This window comes from Lonchura striata, chromosome 8, assembly GCF_050655825.1.
Source record: "Lonchura striata isolate lonStrDom1 chromosome 8, ASM5065582v1, whole genome shotgun sequence".
NCBI classification, from domain to species: Eukaryota; Metazoa; Chordata; class Aves; order Passeriformes; family Estrildidae; genus Lonchura; species Lonchura striata.
In genome coordinates, this window is record NC_140710.1 from 12,679,417 (window position 1) to 12,699,562 (window position 20,146).

General features: G+C 34.4%; 1 long non-coding RNA gene across 2 annotated transcripts in view; it reads left to right on the forward strand.

The window, feature by feature from the left end:
• The window catches only part of LOC146766749 (uncharacterized), a 39,567-nt gene extending 25,378 nt beyond the window's left edge, over positions 1 to 14,189 (forward strand). For both annotated transcript variants that reach the window (XR_014957051.1, XR_014957052.1), the window contains one exon: positions 1 to 14,189. This exon is cut by the window's left edge. This is a non-coding gene — a long non-coding RNA (uncharacterized LOC146766749).
• Positions 14,190 to 20,146: the final 5,957 nt, after the last annotated feature.

The following is a 20,146-nucleotide window of genomic DNA, read 5'->3' on the forward strand; positions in this document are numbered from 1 at the left end:
AAAGAAAGAAATGGACTTTATGTTCCAGAAAAAAAGAATGGATACCTGGGTTACAGGGAAGAGATGGCATGAGAAAGAATAGGGTCTCAGTGAATGCACCTGAAAAATTTTGGGGTCAATCTGCTAAATTTACTCTCAACATGTGCTAGGAGTACCAGTGTTTTATCTAGTAAATTGCATTCAACGTTTATCTTGACTGATGTTTATGCAAACTTAGATCTACAGAACTTTTATTTTTATAGATAATTATCTAAAATCACCAGTATTTTCCTGATATGAATTTAGGAAGGCTCAAGATGAAGATAACTGGTTATTTGCAATGGTTTCTCCCATTTATTAACACAGATGTTTATAAACTTATAAGAAAGTTGTTGTAATTCTTTGTGCAGAATACAGTCTCTCAAAGAATTTAATTTTTCATTGAGACAGCACCCTTATATTGAATTACTGATTAGCAATATTTAAATAAACTACATATTGATGATAAGTGGCTATATAACAGACACATATCAATGTGATGGGTTCAAAATCTCATTTAATATATTTTAGGCATTCAGTTTGTTAACCAATACTGTACCATGTGGCTGTTTGAAATATCTTTTCGAAGATTTTTGAGCTGGTGAAAAGCATAAAAAAATGCAACAACTGTGTTTTAAATACACAACCCCCAAGGTGTTACTGCATGTACTTACTTAATGGTAAAATCTATGTAATAAATTACCTACTTTGACTTTCACAGGTGTTAAATAGATACAATTTTATTATTTGCCATGCAATCAGGAGAGATTAAATACCTTAATAAGATTCAATTAAAATCATCAGATATTTATGATACTCATTGTAAAGGTTCATAAAAAATAACCTGCCACTATTTATAGCTCTCCTCAGATGACAATGTTTCTGAAACAGACTGAGCCATCACTGCCACTAGCAACAACTTAAGAACAGGATTATTTAATTTGCTAGAAAGTAAAGTACAAAAGTGAAGTTTAATAGATGTTCAATGAATCAATTATTAATTGGGTAACCAAGTGAAATTCTGAGGAAAGCAAAACACAGCGCAAAATTCTTCCCTAATACATACTAACCCATCTTATTATCAGTTATCCAAACAAACTTGCATGTGTAATGACCTTCACTGATGAAAGTTGTTACAGCACTATACAAGGGCATTTGCAGAATACAATTTTTGTCATCTTTTGTCTTTGTAGTATTGATTAAGTGAAGATGATAGTCTCTTAGAATGAAGAGTACCTGTGCTTTTCAGTCTTCATTTCAAAGACTTGTATTGTATAAATTATAATTGGGAGGTAACTGAGAACCACGGTTTCTTATGAATCTGTCAGTTCCGAGAGAAATTTGAACTTCAAAAATTCCTTTCTTCTGTGTTTATTGTATATGTGGATCAAAAAAAGAACTGTCTAGGAACAAGCAGCCTTTGAGTAAGTCAGCATGAATTCTCCCTTACACACAAGCCACCCACCCAACATTAGACAACTATGAAAAGATTAATAGAAGGATATTAGACTTTTCTATCCTGCTATCTAGCAGTTTTTCTGTAGAGAATCTAAATTTTAAAAACAGATATTGAGATAAATATGTTAAGAGGAGAATAATAGTATGTGTGAGAAATGTTTGTGCAATTCAGAAAAGTACCTTTTTATGCTTTGTTTATTTCATAAAGTTATCATTTCACAATATCCACACCAACAATAACTGATTGAAGAGGATTTACATTATCATAGAATGTCCCAGGATGGAAGACACCAACAAAAATCATTGAATCCAACTCCCAGCCCTACAAAGGACATCCCCAAGAGTCACACCATGTTCCTCAGAGCATTGTTCAAATACTCTTGAACTGTGACATGCTTGGTGCCTAGCTGATAAATGCCTGAGCATCGCCAAATGAATTATTAGCATAAAAAAACACTCACTATCAAGAAAATATTATAACACTTGCACAGAAAATTGATATTCTGGTTATTTATCATTGACAAAAAGAATTATTTATGTGTTTGTTTGTTTATTTTTTTTGTCCTTTTAAGTGTGAGGAGCAGCTGTTCTGAGAGTCATGAGTGCTGGAGTGTAAGCAGCGCTTGGCTATCTGCCACTAGTAAGACCTGTGCTGTTACTGTGACTTGTTGACACCAAGGGAGAGATAATGTGAGTTAGCAGTGGCATGAATGGATGTCTCAGGGCTGGTACTTCAAAACTTTCATTACCAAATTGTTATTTTGAGGGCTCAGAAAAGGAGAAAGTATCTGTTCAGCAAAGGTATGGCATCGCTTTAGAGGAATTCATAGCAACACAAACCATCCCTTTCAGTGACTGTTTCTCAGATCCTTTGTGGATTTGTGCACATACAGATACTTAAGAAAAGGACAGAGACAAGGAATCAAGGTCATTGTGAGACTTAATGTGGTCAGAAGTAATCTCTAATTCTCTCCTTGTCTGCTGTGCTACAGAATGGCAGAGAATAGCTGTAGGCATACTTATTTAGATTTTGTTTTCACAGAAAGCGGGAGTAGTGGACTGCTGAGATCACAAAAGGGATTTTTTTAAACACAGCATCTGCTGAATAACTTCTCAGATACAGTCCCCTCACCTTTTCAGGTTTTTCCACTCACCTTTTCACATTTTATGCAAATGGCCTGCTTCCCAGCTGATCTTGGAGCAGCACAGAGAAGAGTGTGGCCTTTATTTTATGATGTAACCAATGAATTTGCAGCATTTCTTTCAGAGATGAATTCTAGTTTTACAACTTCCACCTCAGTAGTGAGATTGCAAAGTGATAAAGGAAAGTCTCCATATAGATATATCTAACCTGAGGTGGAAAACAAAATTCATGCAGAACACACCACCCTGTTAACTGAGGTCAGCAGCTGACTGAATGGTGCTGGGTAACACTGCAAAGCTGTCCTGGAGCTGCACGATTATACAGGGCCTGAAACACCATGGCATTCCTCTTCCTGCATGAAATCCCAATGCAAAATGAAACCTGCTTGAATCGTTGCTCATTCTTCTCCCAAATGATGTCCAGAACTGAGAGTTCCTTCTATCCAGCACGAATCACAGTCAGAAGTAAAATAGACAAATTTTTTAACCTCACAACAGAATATTAGGGCTTGGTTTTAGGAATCTCTTTGAAAGGAAAATATCTGTGATAATCACTGTTGATAAAGCATCCCTTCTTGGGTACTATCACATCTATAACTTATGCTTAGCAAAGGCTTCTGAATTTTTCTGAATAAGGGTATAAACATCCTTAACATGTAATTTTTCCTTAAGTTGAGAGAGTGCAAGTAATCCACACATCTTAAGACTAAACATTTTTCTTTGAAATTTTAGGATATGGGTGTATTTTGGAATTCAATGAAACAAAATCATTATTTTAGGTTTTGATGCAGATATTTCTTAAACGTCCTCTCTTCCAGAACTAAAATAACATTTTACATGTATGAAAATAATAACAAACCTAGTCAAGTATGGACATCAGACCTAAAGGGTGGCCATATTTCCAATCTTTAATTTTGTTTTGATGTCCTCTTCTCCCATCTCATTTTTCATTTGTGGTTCATGCGAATTTTATTTTGCTATTGCAGTTTTTTAATGACTTAGTGTTCTGTTGCTCATTCTTTGAAGGCTTAAAATGCAAAAGATTTATAGACCAGGATTTTTTTAATTGGTTCTACTATTTTGCCCAAGAAAGGAGGGATGATGTCTGGCATTTTTCATGTGGACACAGTGCACTTTTATTGAAAGATAATGGCTTTGGCAGTTCCTTTTTAATCCAATCTACTGCTTCATGTCCTCGAAAAGAAAATTGGAGAACATGGCCACAGTTGGCATTTGGTGATAGAGTCCATTTTTCTTCTATTGAGGATGCAAACAGTGGCTGACATTTCTCAATTAGGTCCTCTTTTTTCCTATTAATAATGAATTCTTTTATGTGGCTTTCACTTTAAGCTGCTCTATACTATGAACTGCTCAATACAGTGAGTCTGACAAGTAACTAAGCTGATAATGTGAATACTTGTTATAATTTGATAGTATTTCTTGTAATTGCAAATGACACCATCCTTTGTTCTAATATGTATAGTTGGGAAATTTGGATTTATTTGTGTACCACTCAATACAATCATTCCTTTACTGTAAGACAGACAATTATAATAATAGACTTTTCCCCTACTGTTTAGCAACTAATTTTACAGACAATTAAATTACAATAATGAATAGATTAATCAACTGTATTGCGAATCAATATACTTGTTTTCACTATATTTTATTTAACAGCAAAATATGTCAACTTCACACATACATGTAGAAAAATATCCACTAGCCACTTATATCAATGTCTATTATTCAATTAACCCACTTTTGATGGATAATCAATCTGCATTAATTTGGCTAGGGTTTTCACTAATCAGATTAGGGATGTGCACATGCACAAATCAATTGTCTTTTAAAAGGCATGCTAGAGGAATCACACAGAACTGGCTATGCTGATTGTGCCTATTTTTACAGTGGAAATAAGAAGAGTAAAAAAAGTTACTTCTATACTGAAATTTGAAAATTCTGACCATTAGATATATGTATATCTATATATACAAATAGATATATTTATGCAACTGTCCTAATATATGTGTTACAAATAAACTTGTAAGGAAGTTTGCTCTGAGGTCTATTTTGATGAAACCTAAGAACATGAGCTTCCTTTTTGAATTCACTTTAAAGCCTAGAAGTTCTAATTTTACCTTGAAACAATATAAATTATTTTTTAATTGGCATGTTTTTGATTCAAAAAGTTTTCAAAGAACTAAAATCATCTTATTGTGGCCATGCAACAAATTACCTGCTTTATAAAACAGTTTATGTTCGTTGGCCTAAGGATCTATTGTGCTAATACATGGGGACAAGGTTCAATATTCCTTAGACAGAATGTCTGTGCAGTGGATTCAGAGCAATTTGACTGTCAGCCCCCTGTAATGCTGGGGCCCCCTCCCATTTTTGCTTTATGGAAATTCCCTTATCAATGCTGCCTCCACCAAAAGATGAGGTTGCCTGAAGCTCTTGTGCTGTCCCTGCATGTTCATGCACATCACAAAGCCACCGAGCTACTTCCCAAAGCCACGCAGTTGAGAAGAACTAGGATGGCTTTTAAGAATCTTACACTTCTCAGGATCAGATTTAAACATAATCCATGAAAATCTTCTGGGTTTAAGTGGTCAGTAGCCAACACCATCTGATATTTAGACTATAATGGGAATTTGCTCTTACTGCTTCACTTGTGGCACACCATAACCAAAACAGCCTTAGTGAGTTCTCCGACCATTATGAGATTTGTCTAAGCAGGGACTAATCAAACTAAAATAACATCCAGGTTTATGCAAATAATTTTCTGATTAAGAACCAGATTCTTCAGTAGATTACTAGGAAAAAAAGGAGAAAAAAAAAGAAATTAAGTTCATTTAAAAAAATAAATGTCCGTTATAAGTTACTTGACTTTGGGTACATGTAAGCAGAAAGTATTTTGAAGCTTATGTGTACTCTGCAGTGTGAACACATTTTGGAGTAGCATCTTTTTCTGAAGACAAGGTGAAGGATAACCCTCAAGGGCAGAGTTGCAAGCTCTTTTAAGACAAAATAGAAATGCCAATCAAAGTGCAGATGGTTTTTCTCCAGAGAGGTGATTATTTTTTCACAGATCCTTTCCTAGAAGGATGGCTTAAATACATCAACTAAACTTCATAGGAGCATTGTAATAGTAAAAACCAAAAGGAAATATATCTCAAACATAGGTCTTCTCAAGCACTTTAAAAATACATTTTCACTCCTGAATAATAATAAAAAAATGAACCTAAATAAACCCAAAATCAACACAAAAACTAAGCAAAAACAAAAACTGCCCCTGTTTCTCCGTGCACTAGCAAAAACTACCTACCTGATGAACCTTAACTTATAGTTGTATCTCCACTCTAACATATATTTTATGAAGCAGGTCTTCTTTTTAAGATGTGTAAAACTGTTCAACTACTTAATGTTTAGTTGCAAAAATGATACCTGAAAAAAAAAAACAGAGGAGTTGTACAGAAGCACAGATCTCAGATATATCAATTTCAGTTACAGACTAATGTCATTTAATAAACTGCCAGATAGGAATGATATTCCATTTATATTTATTTAAGTTTCATTATTTGATTATTTGCCTATTAGATTTGAATGTTGTGCTGCCTAAAGTATGATTTTTAGGAAAAACATTGGTAAAAATGACTTGGAAAAGATTTATATGCATCAGTTTACATTGATATCAAAATCTGCAGATTATCACAGTGTAATTAATTCAGCTCAAGCAAATGACTTTGTTTACAATAAAGAAAAGAATAAACTCCACTTTTTATGGATTAGTTGAGCCAGAGAAATTGATAAGAGTGAGGTTGATTTTTTCCACTAGGACAGAATTTGCATAAAAATAAATATTTTTTTAATAACCGCTCTTAATTCTTGTAGAAAAGGAAAACAAGTATACATCAAGAAAACTCCAAGTCTATGTTATGTGTCTGACAGGTTAGGAAAGTTTCAGTTCTCCTTAGGTTTGAAAGTTACTGCTAAACTGGGCATGTCCAAAACTCTAGATGGAGTTGCTGTAGAGTCACTCTGGTGAATAGCAATTTTCTTGTGGTAAGAATTATCTATAATTTCTTACTTTTCATGGTCATAAAATTAATTGTAACGTGTATGTTTATAAAGCCCCTGAAGACCATCTCCATAGATTGAAGCTATACAAGTCACAATATAGTAATAACTGAAAGGTTTAGACCATGTTGAAGCAACATGCCTCAAGAAAAATTCTTTACAAAATTGTTCCAAGCATCTACCTCTCTAAAATAAAACTTCAGCTACCACTGCCTCTACAGCTGAGGGAAACTTTTATGATCACACAAAGAAAACAAGATAGGCCAACAGCTCATCTAACATGTTGCATTAATTCCAAAAGTTCCCTGCACATCTTGCAGAAACAGGGACCAGAGATTTAAAGATATACAGGAACTGTATTCCCTGAGGAACTTGACATAGGAATATTTATGCTTTATGTCACTCCTGATAAACAGACCCACATGAAGACTCAAATATTGTGTGATGAGAGATAATATCTCTAAACAGACTTTAGAAACTAAAAAGCCAAACTGACCTCAAACCATGTAAGACACCTGACTCTGCTCTTCATTCAGAAGAGCATTTAGATCTTCTGAAGCTAAACATCTCCTCATCTCCAGGGGAAAAGTCCGTCTGATAGTTTAGATCTTGAAAATCTCACTTGGAATATTGACAGATGCCTTTTGGATTCTAAGTCTCAATGACCTGGACTATATGCAGTCCTCTCACCTTGTGAGAAATTATTGCAGCTAATACTGAAATTCTACTGCTAATACTATTCCGAGTAGTACAAATTCATACCAATTGAAATAGGATCTCTCATCTCAGGTGGCTGTTTTGGTACTTGGCTTTATGGAAGAGATGAGAGCTGGCTCCCATTATCTGTCTTGTTTGGATTTCATATTAAATATCCATCTAATGGAAGATGAATATGTAGTCCACTAAACCAGAAATAAAGCTTTTCTGGATAAATAATTTAGGTCATTTAGGTTAGAGACTTTGACTTGCATCCCTGGGTGGTACAACATTTTATGTTCAGTTATAGAGTTCCTTAGTTTTAAAAAGGGACCTTGGAAATATCTCCATTTTTAGTTCTTTTATTGTTGGCTGATAGTTATGCCTCTATTCCAAAAATGAGAGATGTGTTTGAATTGCTGAGATTTTACAGAATCTAGAATGTAGGTTTTGTGAAAACTGTAACCACTCATAAGAAAGTGACCCCAAGAGCTGTTATCTGTCATGAAAATCAACAGAATGTGATTTGAAGAATCACACCTACTGTTGGGCTTCTTATGGTTGCTAGCTGTTTGTAAGGATTTTATCAAAATTCTTTAAAACTATGAAACCTGGAAGTTTCTCTTGTTTTAACATTATTAACTGATTGTTTTGTGGAAGTATTTCAAATGAAGGCAAGAGGCATGACAAAAACAGAAAAAAAAAAAAAAAGTAGTAGTAAGTCTATACCTAGGCTGAATGCTTGTTTTATCCAAGAGACTCAATATCACCCTTCAAAAGTAAGACTTAGAAACTGAATGGAAATAATACTTTAAGAAGATTCTATGATGTAGAGGAATGAAGAAGCAGCTAAAGAATCTCACAACTGTGTTAGTTTCCACCATGAACTAATCATAAAAGCTAAAACAATCAAAGCTTTTTAAAAAGTGTTCTAATGAAGCAGAGTAATGAACAGCTAGTGAAATGAGGAAGCAGCTGATTTTACAATATCAGTGGCAGCTGGAACTGTGCCTTGCCACCCAGCAGGAAAATGTGACAGGAACTCCAGACTTGACAATCCCATGCTGTGAGTAAGGTGTTGCTGCAGAAGGGGGAAAAGCAACCAGGTGTCCCAGTAGCTGCTCAGCTAAATTCACCAAAGCAGAATTAAAAATGCAGAATTCAGCTGTATTTTTAAACTATTCCTGTTGATGCAGCTTTTTGGTTTGATTTTTAAAAAAATTTATTCTAGTTTTGAGTTGTGGTCTGCTGAGCATCAGAAAGTCTCAGGCTTTGAGGTCAGGGCTTACAACTGGTGTTTAAATGAAATTTCTTTAAATTTGAGCCTGCTCCTTTATCTTGCTAGTTACTTGAAGCAGTTAAAAGGTATCAGGAATATTCAGGACCAGAGCAGAAATGCTAAATGAATGCAGATAACTAGAAATAAGAAATCTAAAGTTACCAGAAATAGTCTTTATAACATTTTTGGACCCTGCACATAGAGACATTTGCGGTATTTTCTTTCCCACCCCAAGACAACTTAAGTCCCACCCTATTCATATTCAGTTTCCTTTAAAATTTCTAATTTATCCTTCTGTTCAAGATGATGACATTCCCATTATTACTTACTCATTAAAAACCTAAAAATATTACAGCAAGTGAGCTGAGAGAATTTCAAGAGAAGTAAGGTCAACTGACTACCCAGTTACTTTTCAAAGTCTGTAGAAGATGGGTCCTTGACCTTTTTTATGTCGTTTCTTTCCCTCTTCCCATAACTCTAAGCTTCATTTCCTTTGGAATTTTTTTTTCCTTGAAATAGAAAAAAAAAAAAAGAAACAGAAATAGAAAAAAAAGAAAAAAAAAAAAAACACTTGAAGAAATCGGAATAAAAAGGATACTTTTTCTAGTTTCCTGAAACAAAAAAAAATAGTCAGCATCTCCTGAAGCTTCCTTTATATGACCTTTTCACTCTGCTTTCACTCATGTGATAAGAAATAGTATAGCAAATAAATATACTGCTGTTGATCTGGAATACCAGTGATGTCAATGTTTGTGGTTATCAAGAACACAATGAATGCCCTTGACACTTAGGGCTATAAGAAATGAGGTTTTTTGAGTTATTTTAGTTTCTTGCTTCATTCCTTACCAGGGCATTATTAAAACTGAAAGCTCCACAATTTTCTCATTCAAAGACCTTTTCAGTAGTTAAGAATACGCTTTCAAGCCATAACTGTATCAGGATGTGTGGTTCTGCCTTTGTCAAGGAAATATATACACATTTTGTTTGTGATGCTGTCTAAAATCTTGACAGCTAAAGAATTCATCTTTGGAAGTGTAGGTTCATTTCTGCCTTAGATGCAAGTGAGTAAAAGCCTCCCTTTTACAGGCTGGATCCAGTGCCACATCGATTATGCAAATAGCCTTTGTGAGTGCCTCAGGCATTGCTGGAATTGCAAGGCAAGGATCTCGGAAGGCAGGCCTCAGGTTTGAAACCAATGAGTTGTTCTTATATTCTGGCATTAGTAAATGATAAGCTACTGACAAAGGGCTCTGAGGAAACCTCGTAACAGCGTTCCTGTACCTAAAATGTGGCTACAAGAAAACTGAAGAGGAACTTTTTATAAGGTAGTGTAGTGATAGAACAAGGAGTAATGACTTTAAACTGAAAGAGGGTAGATTTAGATTAGGTATCAGGAAGGAATTCTTTACTGTGAGTATAGTGAGAAAATGGATTGGGTTCCCCAGAGCTGTGGCTGCCCTTTCCCTGTGGATTCAAGGCCAGGCTGGGGAGCTCTGAGCAACCTGGTCTGCTGGAATGTATCCCTGCCCATGGTAGGGAAGGTGGAACTAGAAGACATTTAAGGTCTTTCTAACCAAAATAATTCTCTAACACTCTGATTGTGTGAAATCTGTTCCCTTTCTCCTTCTCCAAGGCACAGCTGTCTCAAAATATCTTAAATACAGATTTTCTTCACAGGAGAGGCATGTTAGCAGTGTTCATACTGTGAGACGGCATCTTTTAATTTAAAAACTGTGCTTCCCTATGGGAGAAAACACTTGTTTTAATTAAAAACAAACAAGCAAAAAAGTAACAAAACTGACTGTTGAAAAAGATTGAATCAAAGATAAAAAGGTAGTTTTCCTGAAGACCTCTCTTTCTGCTCTTTTCTACCCCAACACTACCTCAGTTTTCTATTTTGATAAAGAAAGAAAGGTCAGAGTATTTGGAGATGAATGTGGGGAAAATAAATAAACAAAAAGACATGAAAAAGCCAAATCTAGTCAACTCTCATGATGATGATGCTGTCTAAGCTATTGCTTCTGCTGTGGAACTTTTATTGCTTTATTACTGGTCTTCCAGAAATGTTAGGGTCTACAGATGGTTTCTTAGGAAAACAAATGAAACCTTTGTCAACAAAAGTGAGATACACCTTAGAGGAAAAAGATTAATGAACAATAAGTTTCCATGTAAGAAAAGCAACCTAACAAACTTGAAGGCAGGGAGCTACTGAGTGGAATTCAGAAACGATGCTGTGAGAGACTGAAAGTTAAAGGTTCAGGACTCCAAAAATTGGTCATTTTCAAAAGCACCAGTTGCTTTGCTGAGGCCAGGTTTTCACCTCAAAGCCAAACAAGACGAGCATAAACTGGAAAGGGATGGAGGTGAAAATAGTTTTGCTCAGCTACCACAGTTTAAAATTGAGATGGTGTCAGGTACTGCACAGAAAGCAAGCAGGAGGTACCATTTCACTCAGTTCAGTGTGTTCTGCTGATGGTCACAGTAAAAATTACTGGAATGACCTAAAAGGTCTGTACAAATGAATATGATAACATTGTAAGCATCAAAAAAATTGAAATTTATGATTTTGGTGAAGTTCAAATGATAATAAATTATTTTAGGGTTGCAGAGAGAATGTTTTAATAATGAAAACTGTATATAAGGAGAATGCTATATTTTGTTATATAACTATCAGAAGCATTTAATAACTTTTTCACTTTTATATTATAATGATCCAGTTACATTGATTTACAGAAGTATTTAGCAACTTCTGCAACTATTTTTTAGTGTCTGTGTCTGTAATCCAAATAACTTTTGGAATCTTTCTTAGAATAAGGATTTTATAATGTTTTAGGCAAGAGATTTTAATTCATACTAGAAAGATGAAAGAAATAAATACTATCTGTGACATAAAGCCCTTCCTTTTATTAAGGATATGTAAAGATCCTTGGAATATAAGACATTTCAACTGGTTCTTAATTAAGCAGAGTGTCAAACTAGTCAACTACTCATTGAGAAATTAGCTTTTTACAGGCCATATAACAAACTGTAAGCCAGCTAGGTGAGGAAGAGACTAGAATCTGTAATAAAGCCAACAGGAATGAGTATGAAATATTCTATGAAAATCTGGATCTTTTTCATGTCTTATTATCCAGTGAGATTTAATCAGGACTTTTTGAAATACTCTGCAAAATAAATGACAACAATGTAGCCCTATTCAGAATAACTAAATTGTTAATCCCTTCAGATATGGAAACTCCACGTGAATTTCCAGCTGCACTTCATAAGGTAGTAGGTTACAAGGTATTCTGAGATGAATATTTCTTAGCATTTCCATCTGGAACTGTTCCACTTCATATCCAAAATTAAATATTTATTGGAGCAAAGACATGAAATACTGACTTCCTCTTTCCAAGTGAGTGCCTTGAATATTGTCTCTTGATTATTGCTGTGGTCTTTGACCAAGTAAGTTACTAAAGATGGAAGAGCATCAGATAGAGTTGTTAATAAACTCTCACTCTCACTGTCTCTCTCCAGTGCTCTGCTAAAGTGGTGAGGGCACATTTGACCCTGCACGAATGTTCTGTTAAGTATCAGTGAAAGATCAGAACCATATTAAATCTCAGAAACAAAACACCAGTTGTGATTTGAAATTCGGAAAGCTTGTGATTCTTATTTTGAAAAATCATTCCTAAGATATTTTAGAAAGAGTAAGCATACTACTTTATTAAGGATGAAAAGTCTATAGATGGAAAATTATTTTGTAGACTTAACCTTGTAGCTAAAGACAGGCTACTTTCTATTGCAGGGACCTAACTTGAAGTTATCTGTATTACATTTAAAAACATATTTTCAAAAAAACACATAAGGACTATACATGATCTCTCTCTTCTTGATGCTCAGATCAACCTTGGCTATATAGAATCCTTCTGAATTCACACTGGAATTTGGTGTGGGAACAGAATGTACTGAACATTTGGAAGAAGAGAATGCTCTACAGAACCAGCACTTAGAAGATGAAAAATAGCGGGTGGCTTTTAAAACAAATTCAAGAAGTAGAAAAACAAACCTAGAAAAAACTGCTTGTTAAAGTTAAACAGTAGGAGTCTTTTAAGAAAATTCACAAATAGTAGTGAGACAAGAATAAGCTAGAAAAGCAACTGCTAGGAAATCTAAGCAGCAGGAAACATAGCAGTAAAACAGTAGTAAAAACAAGAATAAGACAGGGAAACAGGAACTGAGGGAAGATTAACTAACTGGTTAAAGATTTTAGACAATGAAAAGTAGCATTTATACTAAAGTAAGCCAGGAAAAACAACAGCTATAGGAAGATAAGGAAGATCATGGTGAAATCAAAGAGAAATTCGTTTTCTGTGAGGAAAAAACGTCAGTTCCTTGGCATGGACAAAAGGTGTGTATTCTGCCAGCCTCAGATAGTGACAGAGAAGAAACTACTGTACAGAACTGCTTGTGTAGAAATGTCACTTTCAAAAGATAATGCTGTATTAACAGTTTCCAAGGTTACGAATAGAAAAAGGAAGACATATACATAATGTTTGTTTTATGTCTTCAGAAGATTCTCACTCTACATGTGGCTGGACTTTTAAGTAAAATCAGCTTCCTCATACTCTACAAAGATTTCACAGAAGACCAGCATGTACTGGGAGAGCTCATTAACTTCCACTGTACACATCAAAGGAGCATTGCCATGAGAAAAAACAGCATGGTTCCAAACAAGGAGATAGCAGGCTTGAAGAACGAGCAGTGAAAATCAAGACAAAGAACCAAACCAGGGAACAAAGGAACTGGAAGAGTAGATTAGGAGTAAAAATGGGTTTCCTTACTTGCTAAAAAAAAGATCATTATACCAAAACTTCAATTTAGGAATGTAGAGCTGGGGTCTAGCAGGATAATCAAAATAGATTTACATGCGGATGTTTTATGTCACGATTAATCCAATTTTTGAGCAAGTTGCCTAAAATGTTTTTGCGTGCTGGGGAAAAGTGCAGAAATGTGCTCAGGTTTCCCTTCCTGGAAATGAGGGTTCATGAGTCACATGTTTAACCTGGTATTGAGGCTGACATGCAGCCACCATGTCACCAGGGTGGCAAACTGCAAGGATTTGCATGGGAAGTGTTTTGTACAGCTCATCTGCTGCACCTTGCTGTGCAGACAGAGCACTTCCTGCTCATGATTCAAGTGGAATGGGAAGATGCTGCCTTGAACAGATGAAAATTTCCATGCATTATTTCAGGGGGAGCAGCTTACCTCTGTTGTGAACGTGATTCTTCCTTGCCAACAGATTAATAATTTTGACATTATCTTAAGGACAAGCATGTGGAGAACTCTGGAAAAATGAAAGTATACAAAACAAGAGAAGTCAAGAATACTTTTGCTTCAGAAAAGTAAGACAGACTCCTCATAAATGACTGAATTACTAGTTTAGAAACATAATTTAATGGAGATAAGTTCTGTGAAGCACTAGATAAGAACTAAAAATGAAAATTTATTAAAGCAGCCCATCCTAAATTCCATAAAGAAAAGGCTGCATTCTGAAACCTTCCCTTAAAAAGAGAAAAACCTCTGTAATATTATATACATAAATATAAGGCATAAAATATTGTTGAACTCCAAATGATATTTTCTATCTGACACAGAGTTGTGCTCAGCAGAACCATAATAACAAGCTGGCATATTTAGAATTCATTCTGGTTGAGTACAGACAGAATTCATCAAAAATACTTCAGGACAAAGTCATCCACAGCTGCTAAGAGTCTTGTTTTTTTCCTGCCTGTGCAACATGGATAAATTGTACAAAGTCTCCCCTGGGAGAGGAGGAATGCAAAAGGGAGAAGGGTGTCCTGCAAACCTCTGTTTCTGTACTCCTTTGCAGGTAGACAAAGACTAAGCCCTAGATTTTATCTTTTTTATTTTGGAGCTGTAGAAAATACTAAGCTTCTGTTTTCTTTTAGCTTCTCAAAGATGTAGTTTTTCCAACTTTTTATTAATGAGTGAGAATATGAAGATCAGTCTAGGAAAACTATTCAAAGTGAAAGATAGTAAGAATTTGAGTAAAAGTATAGTAAGAGTAAGGGAATATGGGACTATTATTTGTGGAGGGGATCTCAAAATACAGCAGGGCAAAGTTTTCAACACGCTGTTCAAGACTAGGCAGCACTGAAATGATTCCCATGTGTGTTGTGTTACCATTTGTGTCTTTTTTGATAGAAATATTAATTCTAGCATTCTAAATAATATATCTGAGTATTATTATTACTATTTTCAAATTTGAAATATTTGAATTTTTATTTCCTACATCTTGTTTTAAAGACTTTTTTAAAAGTTGAAGATGCAAACATAACTAAAGAACAGTAAAAAGTATATGTATTTGGTAGATAATTATTTTTCCTCACATGAATAGGAATTTTCTTCAAAGAAAACCAAGAAACTATACACATATACACACAACCACCACGAAACCACAACACAACAACGACGAAAGAACTCTGAACCTCTCATTTGCAGCTGTAGTTTCTAAGTCCTTGAGAAAAGACATGCAAATCCATGGGTGGACAGACTTTACTGATGAGTTCTAAAGCCCCAGGCAAAATTGACAGCCCCAGGAACTGAAGAAACAGAACAATTTACTTTTCCTTTATGAAGAGTAATCACTAAATATTTATTAATTTTATTAAAGAGTTTTCAAATTTGGGGTTGTTTTTAGAGAAAAGTGTTGATATACTTGCAGAAAAACATCTTTTGTACATTCTGGAGGACATCTCTAATAACTCATTTCATTGGTCTCTATCATTGGGGTATTAATTATATCATACTTTAGAGAGCAAGAGATATTTTTCTTGTACCTAGTCAAAACAGACCATGCCTCTGGCTGCTTCTACTTCTGACTCTTAGTAATCAAAGGAGACTTGTGGTCATATCATTTGTAGCACTCAGGATAGAAATGATTTGGCAGGACTGATGGAGAGAATTTGCGTCACATTATAATTTTATCCTTAAGTTACTAATTGGTCAGTGCTGTGTTCATTTCAATTACTGTTTTTTGCCTCTGCCTTATTAATATGTACTGACAGAAGAGAAAAGTGACTTCCCCAGAGGGTGGAAAGGCCAGCTCAGAGTCTGGAGGGTGACTGCTGGATGACATTCACAAGATCCCTCCACAGAAGTTCCGTAAGGCTGGCTCTGCACGTCTGGTCCCTTTCCCAGGAAGGACACCAAATTCAGGTATAAACCTGCATCTTGGTGTTGGCTCCCTAAAGCCTTCCCTTCTTTTTGCTGCTATTTACTTAATGCAAAAGAGATTCTCTTAGATCAGTTTTGGAAACTCTTAAGAACCTTCAAATCAATGCAACTAGAGTGAGTAAATGGCTATAAGTGAAATTGCCACCATAACATTACTAAGTTATATTTAAATGAAACTCCACAGCAAAAATAGTGTATTTTCTGATGTATTCGTTTCAAATAGGACTCCAAATAATGAAAATATTGACACATTGATTTCAAACACTTACCAAATATAATATTTAATTTTTTAATTTGAAATTTAAAATGACCATTAAATTTGATTTTTAAAAATCTTCATATATTTACATATGGTAATTCAAACCCTCAAATGTACAGACCTCAAATATTCATCTGTATTTTTAAGAAATCTTCTCTTTCAGTTTGAATACAGATCCATTTTGAAATTATTTCCAAACAGGACTTCATTTCAAGCATAGGTATGTTACTATACATAAATTTAGTTTGCATCTTATTGTGTTATTTCAAAAAGATACTTTTAAAAAACACCTTAACCAAGGAATAATAGACACCTAAACAGAATTTTAGTTCAATAGGTTTTTATTTTGCATTACTTGCTTACAAATATTTAAGGAATGGGCCTTAATATTCCTCAGATTGGACATCATCGTTTACTCTCCTATTTTTAAATAAGTCTTTTCTGATTCCCTTCAACTTCATAAGTTGAGATTTTGTATTAAAACATAAAATTTTTTCATGTATTCTCAGGACATGGAAGTGTTTTTTTTTCTTTTAGTATACACTTTTCAAAAATGCACATATCAAAGCCTTTAAAACCACTTGGATAAAAATTGTCAATTCAAACAACATAATCAATAACAGATAACATTTAGTTACATTAAAATGTAATGGAAAACATCTGTCTTCTGAAATCAATCAATTTTTGACCCTCTTTTGTCAATACACCAGAGATGGCTTCTCTCTTCTGGCTCTTTTCTGTCTTTTTCTCCTTCCCCTAGGCCCTGTCATTCAAGCCCAAACCAGAATTCAGTTCTTTTGATTTGCCTGTCATATCATACTCCCCCACCAAGGTGTCTTTCCAGTTGTTCTGGCTTATAATATCAAAAACCCCTTTCAATCCATAGCTCTTGGTGGGAAGACCCATAACTAGTTTCAGTGACATTTTTTTCCTTCTCAGTCTCAAGACAACTGTGTAATATGAAGAAAAACTTTGTTAGCTTCAATATTCAATATTTCAGTCAAGGAAGTAGCTCCAGTCCAACAGAGGTTGGAAAATAACTTACAGTCTTTCATAAAATATTAAAAAAATATTATTATTACATGTTCAGTACCACTAGTGACCTGTATTAGCTGATCATATTCAAAAGATTTTCTCATATTTTTCCACTTTTCAAAAGTTATTATATCAAAGGTAGACACAAGGTGATACTCATTTTAAGACAAAGCATGGTGACATTTTGATGATCCCTGTGGGTCTCTTCTGACTCAGGATATTCCAGGATTCTATGACACTTGGTGCAAGTGACCAACATTTGCAAATGTGAGCAAACTACTTCCTAGGGTCACAGTTCCTCTCCTGTTGGTTGGACATAAATTTCTTTCACTACCTTAAGTTACAACACTAAGCAATTATTCTATTCACAACAGATATATTTCAAGACAAAAGACTGAATAAAGTCAAGTTATGGAGGCAGTATTTGGAAATTCAAGATACTAACCATTAATTTACAAAGAATACCTACTTTTCATATACATTCTTGTAACTCATGAATGGCAACATTTTATATAGGAACAATTATTTTCTAATTCAATGATAGACAGAACTGTGATGGGGCCCAATGAAGCCCTGTTGTTCAAAATAACTGTGATGTGCAATACTTAATATACTACTTTTTGTCAAACAATATTCAGTCTCAGTCATACTGCAAGAATCACCTTTCTTTTTTCTCAAGTAAACTATATATGTCCAACTCAGGAACATATTTCTTTAACAGATTTTTGAAGAGACCGGTAACTTTGGGCAGTTCTTCTTGTTTTGCTGGCCTTGTATCCTGGGCATTTAGCATATACACACCTTAGCAAATTGTGCATGATCTTAAAAGCCATGGTTTATTTGACTATCTAGGAGAAAATCAAATTAATTTGACTCAATAAGGCACAACCTAAGGTTTCTCCTACACAGATATTCACTGTTCATTGTGTTGGATAGATGTAGTTTTAGAGTGGATATCAAGAGCAGTGACACATTACACATTAAACCCTTTTACTCCTGCAAAGACAGGCTGCTGGCTGATTCAGGTACAGTTGAATTCCTTCACTTCAGGATACAGATAAATTGAACATGGACAGACTAAATATCTGTCTCAATAATTTATCAAAATGAAAAATTATGAGAAATTAGGCTGAGAGGCATTGCTGTTATTTAAGAGCAATTTTTTATCTTAGATATTTACAGTAACATTATTTTTTCTCTATGGTAGGAGACATCTCTTGTCATTTCTAAATTAAAAAGTGAGTATGTTACATAAACTGTGCAGTAACACATAGCTACAAAGGAGTATTTTTGCCTTTTGCTATATTTGTCCTAATGTTCAACATCTAACCTGCTAGGGAGTCCAAATCCATTTTTTTTCCACCTATAAGACAGGAACATCCATAGCACTGAGACCTGAAATCTCAATGCTGTGCTTCACCAGCTTGTTAGTGTGTAATCCTTGCACCCCAAAAGACAGATTGTTCAGTAAAAGACGTTGTACTGGAATGGAAAAATCAAGTAAGGGGTGTTTCAAATCCCCAAAGGCTTTGCTACTGAAGGATAATTTATGTAGTCAGTTAATTATCTAAGAGAATCTGATGAAATATAACTTCATTTCAACTCTTTAAAAATCAAGATCCTAAATGTAGTTCACTTCTTTCTTAATTTTTAGATTTTATTCTGAAGCTGCAAACAAAACTAAAAAAAAAAAAAATGAACCAACAAACCCAGCAGTTAATAAAATATTCTGCACAAATTACGTGAATTTTTCATTAATTTACTCTGAATGAAGGATGGAGGGCACTGGTTTTGAATAAAACATATGATCTGGTGATTAATCAAATCCCTTTTCTGATGGAGGCAATAATCTGTCTGGAACCTAAAGGGTATACAAGGACAAAAATGAATGCAATGAAGAAAGTAGAATTCCCAGTCTGAAAGCATCTAACACTCACTTATTCAGGGAGAAAAAAGAATATATTTTTGTCTTTGAAAAGGATTCATAAATTAAGGTTATGTCTGACCACTGTAGCAATTTAGAGAATTTAACTCTGCATCATTCAATTGATCATTTGAGTAAAACTCTTCCTACTAAGCAAAATATACCTTCCTTAATTTTACTTATTCAATTTTTTGTATGCCACTTTTAATCAGTTTTAAGCATATTTGAATGCTTAACTATAATAAATTACAGTTATTCCCTGTAATTTCCCCACATTTTGTATTAAATACTATTTGTTTGTCTACTACTCAAACTTCTATATATCATAGACGACGAAACCTTTATAAACTATAAATAAATGAAATCTTTAGTATTGCAGTATAAGCCAATGAACACCTTCATTTTAGCATTTGTCTAATTGTTTTCTTCTCATCTCAGAAAATTAGCAGTTTGGAAATTAGCATCAACAGGAAACCTGTTTTTTTCCAAGACAAAACCAGATTAAGATTTTCCAAGACAAAACCAGAATTACTATATTAAATCTATCATTTATAGAAAATAAGAAATAAATCCCAAATGAATTAGATGTACTGGTGTCAAATTATTAATAAATCTGTGAAATTTCATAAGTATAAGAGAAGGTTGTACATTTCCAGAACATTTCAACTTCCTTCAAAACTTTTATTTCATAGGAGGTGGTCAGCTAAATAAACCAAGTGAACGAAGCATATTAATTTGTTAAACCAATATGACTGTAGCTGAAGTTATTCATGTGCTTAAGTAACTTCCTGGATTGAAAATATTGAACCATATGCATTTCATATAAAGCTTGTACAAAAAAGAAATTCCTTACTCTATCCCCCCCATTATCCAGATCAGTACTCTCAAATGATTTTTGCAATGCTCTGATCATGTATTACATTTCTGGCCCAACAGATTTTGATTTGTACTGCTGGAATACTTACAGCAAACTGGCAAGTAGCAATTAAATTGTTGTTTGCATAATACCTTTTGAAGC